The sequence below is a fragment of the Paramormyrops kingsleyae genome, chromosome 8 (genome assembly GCF_048594095.1).
Source record: "Paramormyrops kingsleyae isolate MSU_618 chromosome 8, PKINGS_0.4, whole genome shotgun sequence".
Lineage (NCBI taxonomy): Eukaryota > Metazoa > Chordata > Actinopteri > Osteoglossiformes > Mormyridae > Paramormyrops > Paramormyrops kingsleyae.
In genome coordinates, this window is record NC_132804.1 from 22,746,581 (window position 1) to 22,758,818 (window position 12,238).

General features: G+C 42.5%; 1 long non-coding RNA gene across 1 annotated transcript; it reads right to left on the reverse strand.

Moving 5' to 3' along the window:
* Positions 1-1,047: 1,047 nt before the first annotated feature.
* Positions 1,048-8,641, reverse strand: LOC140592293 (uncharacterized). Its single transcript, XR_011992641.1, has 3 exons — positions 8,575-8,641; positions 7,869-8,061; positions 1,048-1,130 (listed from the first exon to the last, which is right to left on the reverse strand). It is a non-coding gene; the product is annotated as an uncharacterized lncRNA (long non-coding RNA).
* Positions 8,642-12,238: the final 3,597 nt, after the last annotated feature.

A 12,238-nucleotide genomic window follows, 5' to 3' on the forward strand; every position in this document is an offset into this window, starting at 1 on the left:
CTTCTGTGTTCTGGGTGATCCATAATGGAACCTGAATTACGTGTAGCTGCATTCCATCCATCCACCCATTTTCCATAACTGCCGATCTGTTTCGGTGAGCCGGGTGCCCACCCTGGGAAACCCTGGCAGGAAACACGTCGGATGGGGTGCAAGGCGTAAAGTCAAGCATAAAGGGATATTTAGAGAGAGACAGATTCTTATAACTTTATAAGATATACAGTGGTACCTCAGTTCTCAAACTCATTAGAACTCGAATTTCTTAATAGCATCGTGCATGTTTACATTAGCTGAATACATATATTTAGACAGGAAAAATACATTTAGACAATGATAGACAGTAACAGTAATTATTATTATATAATAAAATACATTTAAAAATAAAGATTTCTTATTCATTATTTTAATATTAATAATAAACCATTAATACGTTTAATTATAATAATATTGTCGTGCCGAGTGGGTTTGGAACGGAGACAAAGGCGCAGACGTCAGGGTATCGGGGAATACGGGGTTTAATTACAGGTAAGGCAGGCAAAACGCAAACGGACAATACAATGACAGGACTGGGGAAACAAACTGAAGCGCGGACTAAATACAGAGGACTAATGACAACAACCAGAAACAGCTGATCACACGGGGATTCCACACAAGGTTAACGAGGGGCGTGGCACACGGAAGGAGCGGACGATCGAGGCAGGACACATTGTTTGGATACATTTATTTTCTTACTTTACAAATTACTGTTTTGATAAATGTCCTTAGATGTGTTTAGTACAGTATATGCTCTTCTTGTTTTATCCGGTTCATTTTGTGTTTAAATGCTAAAAAAAAACATATTTAGGTGTAATTTTTTGGGGCCAGGAACCAATTAATTGGTTTTCCATTATTTCTTATGGGGAAAAGTCGATCAGAACCCGAACTTTTTAGGATTCGATCCAGAGTTCTGAACGGATTAAGTTCGAGTTCTGAGGTACCACTGTAATTAGAAATGTATAAAATGTAATTTAAAACAAATAACTATAAAGAGGTAGCCTGTGGTTAATCCTACCAAGGGGTGTGTGGCTGAGTGAGTTAGGTCTCCATACTCCATACTATCATCTCCTGGGCCCTTCAGCAAGGCCCTTGTCCCCCTGTAAAGAATCAGAATCAGAATCAGAATCAGGATCAGAATCAATAAAGGCTGCGAAGGTGGAGCATGTGAAAAACAAGCACTGCCAGGTCTGCTGGAATTTCCCTCAGGGGATTAATGAAGCATCTATCCATCTACTCATGCTAATACAAATGGAGAAGAAAACATTTCTTCACATGAAGTAACCTTATTGCCCGTCCTGGTCCCAAATGGACTCCGTAACGTCCCTGATAAACAGGCCTGACCTGATCTACCCAGTAAGAGAAATAACTTCAGTTGTGTCTCAGCAGCGGAATAAAGAACGGCTCATTATCAGATCCGTGCCGCTGTTTGTAGAGTGTCAGGGGCTATGAAAGATGCATATAAAAATACAAATAAGAATACAGATCTGCAGTGATCAAGAAGGTTCCCTGCTAGTCACTTGCTAGATAATGTATTTAAAATACATACAGAATTTAAGTGTATTAAAATGTTACCTCACCAACCCAAAACATTATATTGATATTGATTATATTGATAGAGCAGCTGTGAAAACAATGCCATAGATATCGTTTCTGTAGTATTTATTTAGTACTTTGTTGAGTGTTATATTATGTATATTTGTATGTATATCTATGCCATTATGGAGGCGTGCTAGTAACTTGTTGTATTTGTGAAATCTACTTGCATAATGACAAATAAAAAACCTCGATCCTTGATCTTTATTCCATGACCGTGTTGCTTAATTCTCATGATGCTACAGTAACTATTATGAATAGGACAATAAGTAGAATAATGGATGGACATTGCTTACTTCCTTGATATTTGCAACTTGAATGTTCTTTCCCCTTTTAAAATTTCAAAACTTTTTTGTAACATTTAGGCACTATTATTGAAGTGCATGAACAGAAAAAGAAACATTTATAATTTTATGTAATATAAAGTGTACTTACTCCCACAATCATTGCCAGACTAACATACTGAAGGCAGCACCTAACGGTTCAGAGTTTTTGGGAAAAAAAAGGGCTTTTTATTTCTGGCTTTGTGGGGGGGGGGGGATTCCCACAGGAGACAGTGAGGCGTTAGTCCCCCCACAGACCCCCCTTTTAGCACCACAGTACCTGCTCTGTCTGGCATAACGTACGACACACCCCTCCTTCTGTTGGTGCTGAGCTGCATAAACATGTGGACGCGGAGGTGTTCCTGTTTGTGTAATAGCTGCTGTTTAAGACCAGCCTCCGCACTGGGTCCAAATAACCATTCCCACCTTCTCCAGGCATCTTGGATTTTCCCCCTGCAGTGTTCGCACTTCTTTTTTCCTTTTTTCCTACTTTTTCTACAGAGAGTTCATTGGATCCAAGGGCAGTTTGCTTTCTGTAATGGCAAATGTGGAGGGAATTTTTCCGAATTGCTGCCATGCAGAGGGGACTGAAGGGGATGCACTGTAGGGGATGCAGTGAAAGGGACGCACAGAAGGGGATGCAGTGAAGGCGACTCATTGAACGCGATTCATTGAAGGGGACACAGTGAAAGGGACTCACTGAAGGGGACACACTGAAGAGCTGCAGTGAAGGGGATGCACTAAAGCAAACGCACTGAAGGGACACATTGAAGGGAGTGCAGTGAAGGGACACACTGTATTAACTTAACTAAGCTGGGAAAGGTGTAGCGTGAAGCTGCGGCTGATGCACTCACTACAGTACATGTGGGTGTGGGGGGGTACCATACAGCAGTGAAAGATTTGGATTGGTTTCATGTCTGACAAAGGTACAGAACTGGAATTTTCTAGAAAAACATCTTTCAGTATATGTTTATGAAATTAGATGTTACTTATAATCTTAAATAACATGAAAAGTATCAGTTAAGGTGCTAAATATGTCTTTGAATGGGATTAAAAGCCAGAATTTAGTTCTTTATACACTGCCCGGCCAAAAAAAAAGTCGCCATTTGAATTTATATCAGCAAATACTTAAAAGCCAATGACTGGATCATTATTAGAGCTCAGCTACATTATGCAGCAATAAAGTAAAGTCAGCTGAGTACCTGAATCTACTGAATGGCCAGGTTACACCTCCATCCATCATCAATGGATTGTTTTCTTCCCTGTTGGCATGGGTATATTCCAGGACAAGAATGCCTACGTTCAATGGGTTCGAATTGTCAAAGAGTGGTTCAGGAAGCATGAGGAATCATTTTCACACATGACTTGGTCACCACAGAGTTGTGACCTTAACCTCATTGAAGGTCTTTGGGATGTGCTGAAGGAGGCTTTACGGAGTGGTTCAACTCACTTGTCAATACAGGATCTCGGTGAGAAATTAATGCAAATATGGATTAAAATAAAGGGTGAGATGTTGCTTAAGCCTGTGGAAACAATGCCATGACAAATGTGCGCCATCATCAAAGCTAAAGGCGGTCCAATGAAAAATTCAAATGGCGACTTTTTTTTTGGCCGGGCAGTGTATGTTCAGCTAAAGTATGGACTGTTTTGTCATTCTCTGAATATTTCTGAAAATGGACAATGACTCATGCCAGTGTCAGCCCCCGTGGGTAACCTGGGTATGCCCCAGTGGGGCCAGTTTAGCCATCAGACTGGGAACACTGTGAGCACCAGTGACTTAGTCCATCCTATTGGCTGTAAAACAATGTCATGTCCCAGCAGACACAGACTGACACTGTCACTCAGCCAAGCTCCACTCTCTGGAGGGGCTCATGGCGTGGAGGAGGACTGAGACCTTCTGCACACTCCTCTCCTCCTCTTCCTCACCAGAAAATAGCCAACAATCACTAATGCACTTTATTTTACCCCAAAGCCTACGTACCCTTTTCAAAAATAGCACTAGCGATCAGACCATCCCAAAATAAAATGCTTAAAACACACAAGCATGCCCAAACATGTCCTAGTTTAAATACTTACAATCTCTAAAAGAGATTTCTAAAAGTTTTACTTACATGGACAAATGAACTCGAATTGTACACAAACTCATGCTCACAGACATGCTAATGTGGGTTTCCCTTGGTAGTTTAAGCAGACTTAAACTGGAGACTTCTGTCCCTGGTCAAATGCATTATTTTGAAAGCTCAGGCCCTTTTGATCTTTTCTTGATCGGTTCAGGGATGGTGACGTGTCCCCAGCTTTTCCCACGCTGCCTTCATATTCAGTCTTGAAAACAGCAAATCAAAGTATAAAAAGTGTCTGTATTTAATCGTTGTTGTTTTCTGCTTAATTCCATTCCTGGCTTTTTATCTTAAGTTTTAAGAGTCATTCCCAGTGTGCCCCATAGCTGAATGGTCACTTGTCCCCATCATCAGAGTGACCAGCACCATGAAGCTGATGTGCTGCATAGCTTTAAGAGAAATTGGGGCTTGTGATATATCATTGGAAAAATCTTTTTCCAGTCTGTTAGCTTCTTCCTGACTCAAAGAACTGCAGGCTATGGGGTGATGGAGAGGTCTGTCAAAATGGAGGGTCAGTATTCCCCCATCCACTCTAATTCCTGTTTACCTTCACCTATTCCCTGTAATCTGTGATCCTTTTATTTAGTTAATTGTTTTGGGCTGCACCTATCCCTCATGTAGCCCTCATTATTAGAGTATTATGTGCCTGCCTTTGCCCTGAATTTCCTGCATTTAGAGAAAGTGAAATTGGCATCAGTTTTCTCTATGGGGGGGCCACCCAAGTAAAGCATTGCCTAGGACCCCTGAGAGGGTAGATCCGGACCTGCCTGGGGGGGGTGAGCGAGAACACAGCAGATCTGAAACATGGCGTTGAGGGGTCGATCGAAGCTGCAAGCGCCAGCTTTCCGACGGGCAGGGAAAGTATCGCTTCGTGTCCCATTTTCATTTTGTTTTATAAGCGGCTCTTTAAAATCCACTCGTTTTTTTGGGCAATGATGTTAAGTTCCAAATATCAGTCAACAGTTTTACAAATGGAACAGAACACAACCGAGCGTGATTTAAGAATTTTATCCCATGGAAACGCTGGCAAACGTTATGACATAAATTTTTTATGGAATTTTATACTTTTAAATCATAGCCTGGCTTTCTAGAATGACATAGATAACATTATTTGTTTTCAGAAATGTAAAACTACACTCTTTAAATATATACAGTTAATAATATATGAATGTATACATACTGTAAAATGTGTATATATACTATAAGTGTTGTAAAGTTCTCTTATGACAGCTTGTATAAGACAGACCCTTTATTAATCCCAAAGGAAATTGCAGTAGACTCTGAAAGCAGTCATGGCTGGGCGTCTGACCCCTTGTGAGATCTCTCTTACACGCCCAGGGCTGGACCACACTGGTGAGGGATGTTTGGGATTCCAGCGCCCGGCTCTGAGGGACACCAGGGTTTGCGTCTTTATTTGCTTTTTAGTGGGAACTTTAGCGACATCTAGCATTTATCCCGCTGAGTAATCACTCTATACCATAAATAAATTGGATATACATCAAGCCTCCAAAACAAACTGGGCTTGAGGAGGGAAACGTGGAGGGAAGGGAACCAGAGACAGCTCCAAAGAGAGAATGCCTCCACACAACCAGATGAGCCAGTGCAATAAAAATAGTCACTGTTACGTGTTAGCTGAACGGCATTCTGAAAGGTCTGTGTGCGAACACTCATGTATCATTGGCATTTGTAGGCCAGAGTTTCCAAAGTCCATTTATGTTCTAGAGCATGCTAATAGATACAAAAAGCGTACTGTGGCAAAACAGCCACACAGGAAAACCAAATTTTGCTCACGTTTTGCTGAACGTGAATACACTGCATTGTGAAAGGCATGAAACTGGAATCCAAAGAGAAAACTAAAAAAAAAAAAATCACCATTAGCCTTTTCCTTTGCATGAAAACACACTTTATAAGGAGCATTAACCAGCTTAAGGTGGCTTCATTTATTGTCAAAATGTAGTAAAAATGTTTAATACATTAAGTTCAAGCTATTTCCTAATGGGTTTCTATGGTGAGGAAAATGCTCAAGGTGAATTTTATAACTTTCTCTTTGAATTACTGCTTCACCCTTTCGGCAATTAACAGTGTTTATGATGTGCAAAGAGTTTTATTGACTGTGTTTGCTGTCTCTGATACATTGACCACTTTATCCTCTGACATGTCATTTTTTTCCCCTTAGAGTTTTCCCTGGTTGGGGGTGAAGTCTTTCTGGGGATGGATGTCTTAGCGTTTTGTCCGGTATCTTATAGTGGATTGGCATGCCATGTCACGGGAGTCACTGAGACAGACTCCCAGAAGGCTTTGGGGCCTCAGGGGTGGTCAGTGCCTTAGACGATGTTAGGGGTTACGCTGCATGGGTGGCCAGCCGGAAAGGCCGCCTTTCATCAGATTATATCAGTTTAATTAATCAGGTGCAAAACAGTTTAAGAACCTCTTTCAGGCTTCAAAAAATTCGATTTCAAACAATATGGGGGGTTTCATTTTGCACATTGCATCTCGTGACTCTGCTTTTTATGGCTCTTTGAGCTTTATATATGTACAGCCCTGCTTCCATTCCCCAAATCCCCTTCTTGCCTTCCGAATCAGAGGCATATTTTGACTACGATGGGCTCCTGTAATTAAGAAAAAAAAAAAATTGGTCCGAAGATACTTTTCAAAGTAGAAATTTTCCTCGAAGAACCACGACGCCACAAATGTTTGCTCCTTCATACAGATTTAGCACATCCTGTAATTATTCCAGTCCTTTTTTGCAGACGTGAGATCTCGATTTTCGTAGATGTCGGGCTGACTCCGAGACTCAGACGGTGACATACACAAGGCCGATTCCAAAGCACAGCGATGTTCACCAACTCTGCATCCTTTATCCTTTTGTAATAATGGATTTAAGTCTGCTTTTCTAATAGTGCACTTCACTCCGTGACGTCCACTTCCTTCAGGCAGAAAAAAGTCCCCAAAAATTGCTGTCTGGAGATTGTCTGAATGGAGATCGGCACCTTCCCTTCCCAGGACTGTCACTGCCCCAAGCAACGAACAAAAATGCTTCCTTACACTTCACACTGCGTTAATTAATCGACACTGGAGGCGGTGTGTGCTTCGGTGTGTTAGGATGCTGTGTCTCTGATCTGAAGGTTGCTGGTTCAGGTCCTGCGGTCAGCAGAGTGATTTCATGGTTGGGCCCTTGAGCAAAACCCTTAACCCCCAATTGCTCCAGGGACTGACCCTACTTTCGCAAAATTTTGAAGCCTCAAAGTAGGAATAGTCCATTACAACTGGAAGGGGGGGGGGGGTGCAACTTTGCCTATCTTGAAAACTGTCTCTAAAATATGCAAATAAAAGATGTGTAGCTATAATTTAAATGATTGTATTATCTGATATCCTTACACACAACCTCTGGAAATTCTGTTTTTTTTTGTTTTTTTTTTGGGGGGGGGGGCTAGTTTTTGGACAATGGTAAGTCAACCCCTAAGTCAACCACTTATCTTATGGTAAGTCAACCCCTGCTAGTAACATTACGTTTGGAGAATGGGAGGGAAGAGAGAGATGGGGGGGGGGGATAATTTATCTATTGACTCTTCAGTTCTAGATCACCGAGTTGCTCTTGGAATGGAATGAGAGGAGTTGGATCAGCCATGTTCAGAAGGACATCAGAGGCTGACAGACAAAGAATAGAGGAAAAAAAAACCAAAAGCTCAGACACAGACACACACACATCTTCAGATCAGACATCCAAACACGACACAGCTGGAGAGATGGCAGCGGGCGCTGTGGACCAGGGCCAGGAGCATACAAACCAACAGCAGGTTACCTGGAACCGGCTTGGCGGAGCGGCGCTGCACAGGAATGCAGGATGTAAGGGGAGCACAAGTGTTCACTGTTGAGGCTGGCCGGCGTGCTAGGAAGTCAGAGTCGACCAAACGGGTGTTCGTCACGGAGCCATCCTGAGCCAAAAGGCCTCCCCCGGGATTTCTCTGGCCCCTTCAACTCAGTCTGAGTCCATCCTTAAAAGCAGAGAGGGGGCGAAATCCACACCTAAGGTACCATTCAAAGCTTAAAAATTCATGTGGGTGAATAAATTCGGGGTAACGATAAAATGTCACAGGTGCAAGCTTTGGGATGGGAACCCCAGGTTCTCAGTCTGCCTGCTGAAGATTTAATGAGCATGAGGGAACTTCAGCTAAAAGAAGAGGCAGAAATTCTTCAAGTTCATCAAGAAACTAAAGAACCGGAATGCAAAATGCAAGTTTCCAGTGTGACATTTCACTTTATCGCTCGCTCTGAGAAATATCACAAGAACCATCGGTGGAAGCAGATGAAGTCGAGGAAGTGCAGTCTAGGGCCTTGCGGGGGTAGGGCAGAGTAAGGGACAATAAACAAAGACCCCCCCGCCCCCAGACCTCAAGCCCCCTCTAAAAGGGTCATATGCAAAAGCAAACACTTTTGAACTGGGCTTGCAGTGCTAACAGCCAGCTGGTTCCTATTTGAGGCACCGTGTGAAACTGCTATCTCATTACCGGAATCCCGAAGACGGGGAGGAAGTTTTCCTGAGCTCCTCACCCCTCCTCTCCAGGCAGAATCAGCGTTGTGCCTGAAAACCAGGGGGGGAAAGAATAGGTTTGAAGTCTATGGAGACACTATGGGATTTCAAGTCAGCCGATAAACATACTTTTGTTCCTGGAAATTTGTTGCTAGATATAATCTTTTATGGTCCAGAAGTTTTATTTGTGTAAGTAGACCACCAATAACTCTTATCATCAGGTAGACTAACTTTTATAAATGCGAACTGGGCTACTTATATTATACTTAGACAATTATTTTACTCCAGTGAAGCACCTTTCATAAATTCTGATTAAAGTTATTTTGATTTTACAGTGTGCCACTGCGAATTTGGCATCAGTAGCTTGGAATTTAATTTTAAATGGTTGCAGCAGCTATGAATGCCTCAGGCTTGGATTATAGTCTTTTATAAAAGCAATGCAGTATCCTTATTGCTCCCGAACGGCTTCTAGAGCAGATGCCAGACAGCCGTGCAGAAGGAGGGAACATGAGGAACAAATTGAGGTAGAAGAAAAGCGGTGGAAGGAGAGCCTTTCCTGGTCCTACGGGGACCGAGGTCGACGTTTGGGGTACACTGATCACCCATTGTTGGACGCAGGCTCCTGGGGCTTTACTCTCTCCCAGTCCACCCCATCTCCATCAAAGAGTTCCGTTCAGCTGCCTTTTCCTGTCTGAGATGGAGAACGGGGGGTGGGGCGTTGTGTTTGGCGAGGCAGGGAGGGGTCGTCCAGGCGTACGGGTGGAGGTTACTCAAAGGCCAAAGACTCAATAGGGAAGTGCAGAGACAATGCTGCCATTTATCCAGCCAGGAGAGGAAAGGGGGAACTGCAGCTACGGAGACACGGAACCTGCGACGGGAACAAGGGCGGCACTGCAAGCTAAGGATCTGCAAGCTGCGGATGAGATCGGATATCTGTGCGGGCAAACACTGCAGCTTTAGCACCAAAGTGCCATTGGGTCCTTCATGTATTCCATAATGGATAACAGATCTGCTGACCTCCAAGCCTGCTGGAACCCACACTCGATATTCCACTGTTTGGTTGTCCATATTGGTCAAAATGGAGCAAGATGGTACTGCTGGCAGTAAATCATAATGTCATTTATGTCACGGTACTGCTGGTTTCTCAAATCTGATTGGTCAGAAGGGTGTTGATGCATTTCCTATAACTGCACATGTAGTGCAGCCATGACAATAGTATATTAAAGCCTTATTATAATGTTTAATTCTAACTGACGTTACTTAAAATTCCAGATGTAGAACACAATTTCGGAAGAAAGTTGGACTACTAATAAATGCATTTTCGGCTTGTCAATGTGAAAATAATCTTTAGGTACAAACATGTAAGTCAAGTCCCTGATTGCCGTGACACTAGCGGGTTAATACACTCCAAGTCGTGCATTACGCATTTTTAAATGCCTCCACAGCTGTGTGGTTAAAAACACACAATGCACAGCTTTTTGTGCGTTAATTCTTACTTAAAATGGCCTAATGTCACACTGAAGACAACCAGACCAAGCATATGAGGCAGTTAACGTGGAAAAAAACATGAGCTGCCATTATCTGTCAGTCCTGTACAGATAATCAGACTCTGGATTTTGACAAAAACACAGCCAGCAACCTTAGACTCGATTTCAGTCATTGCTGACATGCATGTGGAAAACTTAATTAGGATCAGTATGATTGCTTGTCAAGTGTCCACATAACGCAGTGACACACATGAATTCGGTATGTAACATCTGCCGCACCAACAGCCGCTCTCCTAATGGCAGGAACCATGGCAATGAAATGTTTTGTTTGGAAACAATACAACCCTTTGAAAAACTTTGAAAAACATGGCCTGAAGGAGATCTTATCAAAACAGGGCAAAAAAGAGAAAAAAGTCTTTGCTTGCCTCTGTATTTCCGACTGCTATATTTAATGGCTTTTCATTTTCTGAATATTTACTTATTTCACTTAAGTGCTTCATTCATGCTCCTCGTCACCAGGCCAGGGCGCTGTTTCCTGTTTCCTGAAGGGTATCTTTGGCCCGTGGTGCTGGCTGTCCTTTTGGGGACCTTTGAAGCCCATCGTGACATTTCTTGTCGTGTATCTGCTACAACCAGCCTTAAGATTAAAGTGAGTGGCACCAAAGCACTAATTGGGCCCAGGCTATCGGCTTTGTTGACTTTAACTGGGCACAGATGCGGGGAAGCTGGAGAGCTGTTTGTGGCAGCATTCCTGTCGATGTCGCACGTCAAATTAACTGTATTATCGATACATTTTTATCTATTTTTTTGGATGAATTCTGCAACTTCTGACTTGAATATTCTTGGTTCAACTTTCATACAGAGCTCTCCTAGGGAAAGGTAAAATTTGTTGCAGTAAACCCTATACATCAATTTCAATAAAAGTATCTTTTTTTATTATTTGATTGCTAAAATTAGAAAAGACAGATCATTTAGGGGTCTTTGGTTATAGATTCCATCCTGGGTGAATGACCAGTGATGTCCTTATTATGTCCTTATTACAAAAGAATGTCCTTATTATGTGACAGTAGCCCAGCCTTTCTTCCTGGACCCCCGCCCCCCCTACCCCAAATCCATCCATATACATGACCTCATAAATGGGGCTTTGCATGTTTGACCCACAGGCCAGTCACAGGGAAAGTGCGCCACCTTGTGGTGCATTACTTGATAGGCCAATTAGCACCACTGTTGGAATCAGGCTTGATGCAGGTACATTTGCAGAACCTAAGTTTTTTTCTAGATGTCACTGACCTGGAACCATGTGACACTGAACGTTACTGTAACTAAGAACTGGCTGTACTTTTTGTTGCTTATTTGAGTGTCACCGCCATCTTTTAGCAGGGCTACACCCCCAATTGGGAAGGAGGATGGGGGCTGACCTGATGGCTGAGTGCAGCTATCTCTCCAGGCTCAGTGTACACGCGGGTCACACCTGCACTGATGACGGGAGACAGAGACGAGGAATGGATGAGCTCCGTCTTTCCGTTCCAACGGCATCGCACTCCAGCACAGTGTATTAAATCTGTTGAACTGTAGCGTCTTTGTACTGTTGTCTCCTCAGGGGAAACGCAAAAAAGCAGGATGTTTCTCACACATGCACACAAACACCGAACGTATGTATCGACGGAGCTGAGTCTACAATTAATGATCACACGCACAGTTACTTCATTACAGATGTAATACATCAGTATTGAGTGCTTAAGCACATATGGTCATTTTTTCCCATATCATCCAAAAAGAAGCACACGGTACTTTTAAAAGCCCCTGTCATACGTTCACCAGATGATGACATTTGATCACAAATTACTCTACACTGACATCCAGTGTCCACAACAGGTATTACAGTTAATGGCAATAAAATTAGCATCCAATCAATCAATCCATCCATCCATCCATCCAACAGTGACCTGGATCTCAGGAAGTATAGGGTGCAAAATATTGTACTATAATATATTATTATATTTTTATGCTTTAATATGACATCAAGAACATATAACTCTGTAGGTTAAGATTATTTGTTCATGTTAGCATGCAAATTATTTTACATAATCATTCTTTGCAACTTATAAATTACTGGAAGAATGTATTTCCAAATACATTTTTATCACAATATTT